At 44.5% G+C, this 9,547-nt stretch overlaps 1 non-coding gene across 1 annotated transcript; it reads right to left on the reverse strand.

Annotated features, from left to right (window-relative positions):
- Positions 1-453: 453 nt before the first annotated feature.
- trnas-gga (transfer RNA serine (anticodon GGA)) lies at positions 454-535 on the reverse strand. Its single transcript has one exon. It is a non-coding gene; the product is annotated as a tRNA-Ser (tRNA).
- Between the last annotated feature and the right edge of the window lie 9,012 nt (positions 536-9,547).

The raw sequence follows: 9,547 nt of genomic DNA on the forward strand, positions 1-9,547 counted from the left end.
TCTGGCTTGCACCATGTCCAGGGATGAGAAGTCCCGTTTGGTGGAGAGATTCCTGAGGCTGGTGAGTTTCATTTTGGAACAAAGTGAACAAAGATGGTTAAGTGGCATTTTCCTGCGGTTGTTTGCAATGATGGGAGAGGGAGCGGTGGGAAATGAGCACTTTGACGAGCAGGAGGAAGTATTGCCACTGACCCGAGTCAGATAACAGAGGACAGGGATGAAAGGAATCTAATGAAAAGCAGCACTTCTGTTCAGGAAGTTCAATAACAACTGCAGAAACCCGATGTGTCGAGCAGTGTATCTGGAAAGAGAAACAGAGATAATGTTTTAAATATGGTACATTTCTGATGAAGAACTCGAGTTTCCCAAGTCTAATCAAATTACCGGACTGGTTTGCAAAATAGGTTTTCTGAACTTTGAGCGAAAATTGTTCCGGCAGGAAAGCATTCACAACGTAGTCAGGAGGATTCGAACCTACGTGGGGAAACCCCAATGGATTTCCAATCCATCGCCTTAACCTCTCGGCCATGACTACAGACAGCGCAGCAGGGTTGAGCATTGACCAAATCAGCCGTGATCTCATAAAAAGCTCTCGCTGACTTGATGAGCGAAATGCTCCCATCTCCTTTCATACCTTTGCTGTCATTTGTAAGGTGCGAGACACCAATGTAAAAGAAGAAAAGCACAAAGGTAGGAAAAGATATTTGCAGCCAAACTGAGTCAAAATTATTTATTGAAAGGAAAATCACACTTGGCAATTTGCTAGATCTCTTTGCGAACATGACCAGCAGAGGTAAGCAAGGGAGCTATTGATGTGAGTATTCTTGGATCTGAAGCAAACAAAGGTTAGTGACATATTCATTTCTTTTTCTGGCGAACGAAATGTTCTTTCCTGATGGTTACAATGAAAGAGATGGTTCCCAATAAAAGACAAAGATTAAGTCGCATCTAGATATATTTCAATGTGACACGATTCATTTTCAGTCCCTAATTACCCCAGAGATGGAGGGGTGAGTTACTTTTCTTCACTCTTCAACTCCTCAGCATGGAGGTACAGACATGAAACCGCTAGAGATGGAGTTCTTGAATTGGGAACTCGCGACACTGAAGGAACTAGGCAAAAGTGAGGACTGCAGATGCTGGAAACCAGATTTTAGATCAGAGTGATGCTGGAAAAGCACAGCAGGTCAGGCAGCATCCGAAGAGCAGGCAAGTAGACCTTTCTGTTGCCAGTCCTGCTGCGTTCCGCAAAGAATTTTCGTTTTTTGATCAGATTTCCAGAAACTGCAGCTATTTGTTTTATGTTAACCTTCATAATGTTTTGGACAAAACCAATGACATGCCAGCATCGGATAAATCGGCAGAAGTACTGGTACACCGACATGTTTGCTGAACAATACAACCATTCCATGAGCGGGAATACGATCCGGGCCACGGTGCTGAGAGTACCGAATCCTCACAAGTAAATAACAAGACAAAGCGATAAATACTATAGTATTTGATGTAAATAAAACACCCTTTCTGAACATTTCCGTTGCAGATTGTGGGAAAACGCCATTCCGTCCGTGTGCATTGCGGCTAATCAGAGAGCCATCCGTTTTTAGATTAGATTACTTACAGTGTGGAAACAGGCCCTTCGGCCCAACAAGTCCACACCGATCCCCCGAAGTGCAACCCACCCATACCCCTACATCTACCCCTTAACTAACACTATGGGCAATTTAGCATGGACAATTCACCTGTCCTGCACATCTTTGAACTGTGGGAGGAAACCGGAGCACCCGGAGGAAACCCACATAGACACGGGGAGAACGTGCAAACTCCACACAGTCAGTCGCCTGAGGCGGGAATTGAACCCAATTCTCGGGCGCTGTGAGGCAGCAGTGCTAACCACTGTGCCACTGTTCTAGTCGCAGTTTCCAACTTTGGCCCAAAGTCTCGTGTGTTCTAATGTTTCAAGGGCAAATTTCAATGAGGTTATCCTATGTTCTTAAATGGCACAATAACGGGGCAAAAGTATGACACTTCCACAACGAATTGTAAGCCTTTTGAGGAACTCATGCTCATTTTCACCCACAGAGGGAGACACACAGTAAGATACCCCCAAACTGACGGAGGTGTCCGTTGTGGAGAGCTGGAATTTGATATGGACAACAGGACAAATGCAAGTTTTAAATGAGAAAGCACAGAGGCGACGTCCCGCAAGGGCTTCACAGCGGAGCGTCAACGTAGACGACAGTCAAAGCAAAACATTCCCCTCGAGCCAGGTAGGACTCGAACCTACAATCTTCAGACCCGAAGTCAGACGCGTTATCCATTATGCCACTGGCCCAAGAGACGAGCCAACCGTTGGCAGAATGTCGATATGTAATTCCATGGACTTTCACGGAATCAGAATGAAAAAGATGAACAAGCAGCGAAGATAATCACCAACACTGCTTCACTTCGAAGTTTCCAATTTTTGAAGCAGAGCCTTTCACTGGCAAAGGAGAAACATTTGTCCTCAGCTGCCTGCTTCAGGGTCGCCTCCTTCTCTGCTGGAAGTTTCCATCGTTTTATTCACAGTCACGACGCGATTTCATGATCCACTCCAGTGAAAAAGTGTCATGGTGTCGTCCAAGCAAGACCCTGCAGATACTCAGCGAGAGACCTCCGGTCATTTCGAGCTCTGGATGTGGAATTAGACGAGATGCGTGACACCTTTTATTGGCGCTGCCACTTCACTGCAAATTAGCGGCTCAAAACGAGCCGTTGTTAGCATCAGCTTGATTTGTACCTACCTGCAGTGCATTTGCTCAACAACATCAGATAGATCCCATCCGGCTCAGCTGACTTATCTATTTTCACACTCTGCAGTATTTCACCTGCTGAGAGTACCGAATCCTCACAAGTAAATCCTCACAAGAACATTTTCCTTGCAGATTATTTTCAACTTGTCTTCGAAGGTTTACAAAGTGGGAAAAGGCCATTCCGCCCATTGTTCATTGCGGCGAATCAGAGAGCCATCTAGTCTAGTCGCAGTTTCCAACTTTGGCCCAAAGTCTGGTCATGGTGTCATGCAGAAACTCAGCGAGTTCACTCAGACATTTTTGTGTGTGCAGAATGATTTGCCACAGTTAATGCAAATTCAATGGCATCCGAATGGGTATATAGACAGGAAGCGTTCGGAGAGATAAGGAACACATTTTGGCAAACATGGTTCAATTAATTTCGGTTATCTGTTCAGCAGGGACAGGTTCGATAGTAGGGTCTTTTTCCGTGCTCGGCATCTTTGGTGTGCTCCCGCAGCTGACACCAGTTTTATTGGACCATTTGCAAAAAAATGCACTCTGTTTGTTATGCAGTCAGCGCGTTTGTCTATATTTCTGGAGGGTGGATGGGACGAGTTGACCCAGCAATGAGGGTCTTTCCGGACTTTTGCTGCCAATGACCATTCGTTTGGCACCTTCCCAACTTTGCCATCAAAGAGTTTGGCTGAAGAATAATTCCGCAAGGATAATGTTACCCCCCTCAGCTCTCCAACGAATCCAGAAACTGACAGCTCTTCATGTGGAACAGAAGCAAAACAGAAAGGGTGGACCATTGTCAGACACACCGAAGCATTCATGCTGCCTTTGCTGCAGTGCAAGCCGATTATGTCATGAACTGCTCAGAGAAATAGCAGCGAAGCAATTCAGGACAACCTGGAGATTTAGTGCATTGCCAAGTCACAGGAAGTGCTCAACAAACATAAAACAAAACGGAACAGCAATAATCCATGAAAAATGAAGTTTACCAATTGCACTCGTGATGAAATTAGGTCAACAATGCGCTGATGACTAAACCTCATCGAGAGGACCAACCACCAGCCCCCATCACCAGGACAGTAATGAAGGAAATGCGAGAAATACAAAAAACATGTCTCATCGCCACTGCAACAACAAAACCGGCGAGCAGATACAATGTAGAATCTGGTTTCATATCAGCAATGAAATGGTAATATCCATTCACTTTCAGTGAAAACGGTGAACAAAGGAAATTGTCTGAAATATGAATACCCAGCGCAGGCTACTTTGTTCCCCGATTATACTGCTGCACAGACTTTCATATTTAAAGGTACCTTTCAAAGAGAGTGTTTGTGGCTGTCCATATGACAATGGAAATTGTTGCCCTCGCTCTCACTGTCATTATTGATCGTGTTGGATTTGGCATCCTCACCTTGCACGCGGGAGTTCAGTGTACAATTCTCTGCTGTGAAAAATCGGAGTGCTTTGGAGCAGAAAGATGCAAAGCTCGTGTGCTTCATGGAGATGTTGTTGGAACGTTTTGCGGTGCTGGGAAGTGGGATCCTCACAGTTCTGGGTAACATCCTTGGGGTTGCAGAGCTTGTTGTGAAGCCTCCTGTCCTGTGGCGGTTGGAATTGATTTAGTTTCATTGCCGCTGGGTCCGCTTGTTGGTATTGCAGATTGGATCCTGATCAATGTGTTTATTGATGGAATCCATGGATGGGTGCCCTGCTTCTAGAAATCCTCTGGCTGCTTTCTGATTGCCCTCTCCTATTACTGTTGTGCTGCTCTCAGGATGCTTGCTGTCTGTACGTATAGCTACTCGGGACAGCTGGCCGTGGCAATTAGTGACGGCCACACAAATTCTTTGCCAAGAATATGTATCCCACAACTGCATTCCCAGATGTCTGGCACACTAAATTGTCAACAAGGATATGCCATAAAGCAATTGAAACAAAATGCTTCCCTTTATTAAAATAAATTTCTGGAAACTGATAGCCAGACTCCTCTGAACACACGGATTTAGGACAGCACATCACCCAACAGCCTCGCTGAGGGAAAGCTCACCAGAAAACAATATCCAATGCCCAACTTGAGCAGGACAAATGTGGTTGTCAAGATTCCACGCAGGGACTGCACGAAACACTATATCGGAGAAAGAGTCGGACAACTCGCGAGCTGCAATAATGAACTTCAGCCAGCCCGTATACGCCACAGGCAGATGTTCTTGTAGTTGTATGTAGGGAATTGAGTATTTCTGATTCAGGGGCTTGGACCGTCTGCAGCACTGGATAATTCCTTGTGTTGTAACTACTGTTGGAACATACGTAAAACGCGATTGCTCATTGAGATGTACATCCAAAATATTAGCCGAGAGAAGGAATTTGGTGATTTTTCTGGTGCTGTTCCTGTCATGCCCTCTGAAACTGGACTTATTGTGTGCTTCCTGACGGTTCGGTGCATGCTTCCGTGATCGTATTTTGGGCAGAAACCTGCGTTTTAGCTTCAATAACGTGCGTTTGCAAACCTGGTACACCTCCCTGTATTTTGTTATCTCTTATTGTGTGAAATTGCAACACGGCAAATTATTAATTTACATTGGAAAGTGACAAACGGAGGCGTGTGAAATGCCAAGGTATTAGTGACATTTATCAATTGGTTGCATATTACCTTGATTCAGGAGATAAGGATGTAAAACGTGTTTGTGTAGAAATGAGGACCAGTGAGGGAAGAAGTCATCCGCAGGTGTAGTTTACAAGTGCACTCGCAGTAACCACAACGTACAGAAAAAATACTACATGTGAGTGATAAAAGATGGCAATAGTTACGGGTGATCTTAGCTTCCCATCTCCCACTCACGGTTCAATGGAAAAAAAAAAGTTTGGATGACAATAATGAATAAATCATATCTGTCCCAGAGAACAACGCGAGCCATATTTTGGTCATCGATTAGTTTACAGTTGACTTAGTCTCTGTCTTTTCTTGGAAACCATCTCCTTTGTTGTGACCATCAGGAAAGATATTACATTTGACATAAAGAAAATGAATATTATGTCACTAATCTTTGTTTGTTTCATGCCCAAGTACAATCAGACGACCTTGATCAACTCCGTTCGTCATGCTAGCAAAGAAATCTGGAAACATGCCAAGTGTGATTTTTCGCTCAATAACTAATTTTGATTCAGTTTGATTGCAACCACCTCTCCCTAAAGTTGTGCTTTTCTTCTTTTAAAATGGTGTCCGGTATCTTCCAAATGCCGGCAAAGATATGAGAGCAGATGGAAGCAATTTAGCCTATCAAGTCTGAGACAACATTCAATGAGATCATGGCTGATTTGGTTAATTCTCAACCCCCGTTTTTATCCTCATCTCCATGATGCTCCATGTCTGTCTATCACAGCCTTGAATACACCTCGCCTTCACAGCCCTCTGTTGTTAGGAAACCCACAGATTTGCTACCCTCTGAAAGAGTGAATATCCTCCTTATCATTTTCTTAAATGTTTGATCCCTTCAGCTGTGAGAACGCACTCTCGTCCCAATTTCTCGGGGGCGTACATCAGAGCAGAATAAGCCCCTGAAGGTAGGTCTGCATTCTCCAGTGCCGCTCCGTATATTTGAAACATTTTCATATTTTGACCTCTGATTAAAAATAGTAGACCTAATTTGCACATCAGATTTGCCAGTGGTGATTTTTTTTCAAGAAGACTTCAATGAGCGTAATTCTACTGCCAGTGAATAGGGCCAGAAAAATTAGATTACTTACAGTGGGGAAACAGGCCCTTTGGGCCAATAAGTCCACACCGCCGCGCCACCCACACATACATACATACATTTACCCCTTACTTAAAACTACGGGCAATTTAGCATGGCCAATTCGCCTGACCTGACCATCTTTGGACTGTGGGAGGAAACCGGAGCATCCGGAGGAAATACACGCAGAGCGTGCAAACTTCACACAGTCAGTCGCCCGAGGCGGTGAATTGAACACGGGTCTCTGGCGCTATCAGCCAGCAGTGTTAACCACTGTGCCACCGTGCCGCCCCAATGCAAGGGCATTTTTCTTTCGCGATCCAGTGCTGTGTTTATTCACCTCTCTGCGCATGAAAATGGATCCGACCCATCCACTTTATCTCTCATCAATATGTGTGTAATTCAAATTGATGCGGCCATGACTACATGCACGCAATGCTGTCTTAGTATGTCTTATGTAATGGAAAGTTCCAACCTGAAACACCAGGATTTGGCTTTTCTTGGCACCCCAGCATCCTCCTCCTTTCGAAAGCAAGAGAGTCTGACAGCGAATACTGGGGTACCAGGAAAAGCCAAATCCTGGTGTTTCAGGTTGGAACTTTCCGTTACACAAGACATACTAAGGCAGCATTGCACGCGTGTAGTCATGGCCGCGTGATACACGTGATGGATTAGAAATCCATTGGGGCTTCCCTCCACAGGTTCGAATTCTGCTGGCTCCGTTTTTGATGATGTAATGCAGGACGAGTTTTCACTCACAGTTCAGAAATCTCGTCTCAACAAACAAGACCAGTCAGTTGATTAGACTTAGCAAACTCAAGTTATTAATCAAAAACGCAACACACTTAAAACATTATCTCCGTTTCTCTTTTCACAGTTCCTGCCAAACCCATCGAGACTTTGCAGTATTCTTTGAATGTACTGTGCTGAAGTGCTGCTTTTGAATAGATTCCTTTTACCCCAGTCCTCCGTTCACTAACTCTGGTCAGTGGCAACACTTCATCCCCGCTCGTCGAAGAACCAATCCCCACCATTAATTTTCCCATCATTATAAATAGCCGCAGGATATTGCTGACAAACCATCTTTGCTCCAAAGCGAAACTCACCAACATCGGGAATCTCTCCACAACGGGACATCTCATCCCTGGACATGGTGAAATACAGGCGATTGTGAACAGAATTTGGGAAAATATTGTCACTTGTCAGGTGAAAAAATGTCAAGAAGGCAAAGCACGTCACCCAGTCTCCAGCTTCGTGAATCTTCAGAAACTCCTGGGAAAAGGACTCAGAGGAGAATGAACAAGGGTGAATTGTCAGACTGATAGGAATCAGTCAGGACAACTTCCCGTTCTTTAAGAGGACGGGTCATTGATTCTGATGTTCTCAGGACAAGAACTGATTGGAGACATTGAAGTAATTCTCGGTCATGAGGAATACAAACCGTGTATGGACACTGGGACAATGAAAATACTCGATACCACACAAGATACTGAGAGGTTCGAAGAGAGATGTTCCCGATTGGAGCAGAGCTGGTTCCCAGTGACATGGGTGTGTCTGTCGTGGATGGGATCAGACTGTTCCCATGTCTCCATTATGAATGTCCCAGTCCTTATTTCGGAAAAGTAAAACTGATAGAGTACAGTTGTCGTTCTGGGAATGGCAGCCTGAATTTGGAGGTCAATCACAGACTGCTTTCGAGGATCGTCCAAGGTGTTAGGTTGGAAATATCAGCTCACTCGACTGTTAACTGAAATGTTACTGGTTCAATAGCCCCAGGGCGACAGCGATTGATGTTCATAATGCACCTGTTTTCTGTGCAGCACCGTTTCGTGTTTCTAATGGCGTCAGGAAAATGTTTTCCAAGCAGAAACCTTTGGTATGACGAACGATAAAAAAAAGTTTCTGCATTGCTTTAATGGTTACTGTAAAGAACTGTGGATTCTGGGAATCTGAAGCAAAAACAGAAACTGCTGTCGAAACTAACCAGTTTGGCAGTGCCTGTGGGAGATTACCGAGTTCAGATGAAGTTTTGAAATATTTGTCTCTAATTCTCTCTGAATAGACGCTGTAAGATCTGCTGAGATTCTCCTGGTATTTCTGTTCGTGGTTTTAACTGAATGCCTATTCCATTTATAAGGATGATACAACCGAATCGACCACAAACCAAAATTAAGAAATAACACCTCAGTATCTCACTCCACCGCAAGCCCAAGGATAACTACACGATACTGCACTTCTCCAGCTTCCACCCTAAATATATTAAAGAAGCCATATCGTAAGGACAAGCGCTTCACCTGCACAGGAACCGCTCAGATGAGGAATAATGCGACAGACACCTAAAGATTTTGAAGGATATACTCATGATAATGGGGTACATGTTGAAATGATTGATCGCCAGTTCCGGTGTGCCACAGTGAAAATCTGCTGTGAACTCGTCAGAAGACAGACAGAGGATGCGACTAACAGAGTATCTTTCATCGTCAGTACATTCCTGGAGCTCAGCACGTTCTTCACAGGATTCAGCATGTCACCGATGATGATGAGCATCTCACTAAGAACATCCCCAAGACTTCAATTCTCACCTTCAAACACCCAGCAAAATTATAACATACGACCGTTTACAGTAAACTACTCAGCCTTCACATAGCATTAACCACAACAACACAGCACCATACCTTCGCAACCTTTGCAAGACATGGACACTACCATCACCCGTTGGTACACCACCCACCACGTACACGACAGATACTCATGTGACTCAGGCAATGTTGTTTGTCACATATGCAGCAGGCAATGATACCACAAGATACCACAAGATACCCAGTAATGGTATATTGGCGAGACCATGCAGATGGTATGCCAATGGATGAATGGTAACGGCATAATAGTTACCAGACAGGATTATTCACACCCAGTCGGGGAAGACCCACCACACTGTTCTGTCTCTGTGAAATCTTCCTTATTGTTCTGTTTTCATACCATCCCCGTGACAAGTTGTTATTGTCTCTCTCCCTTAATCACTTTGTTCAA

The sequence above is a fragment of the Chiloscyllium plagiosum genome, unplaced genomic scaffold (genome assembly GCF_037043375.1).
Source record: "Chiloscyllium plagiosum isolate Xiang-an unplaced genomic scaffold, Cpla_swu_hap1 HiC_scaffold_42, whole genome shotgun sequence".
Classification (NCBI taxonomy): domain Eukaryota; kingdom Metazoa; phylum Chordata; class Chondrichthyes; order Orectolobiformes; family Hemiscylliidae; genus Chiloscyllium; species Chiloscyllium plagiosum.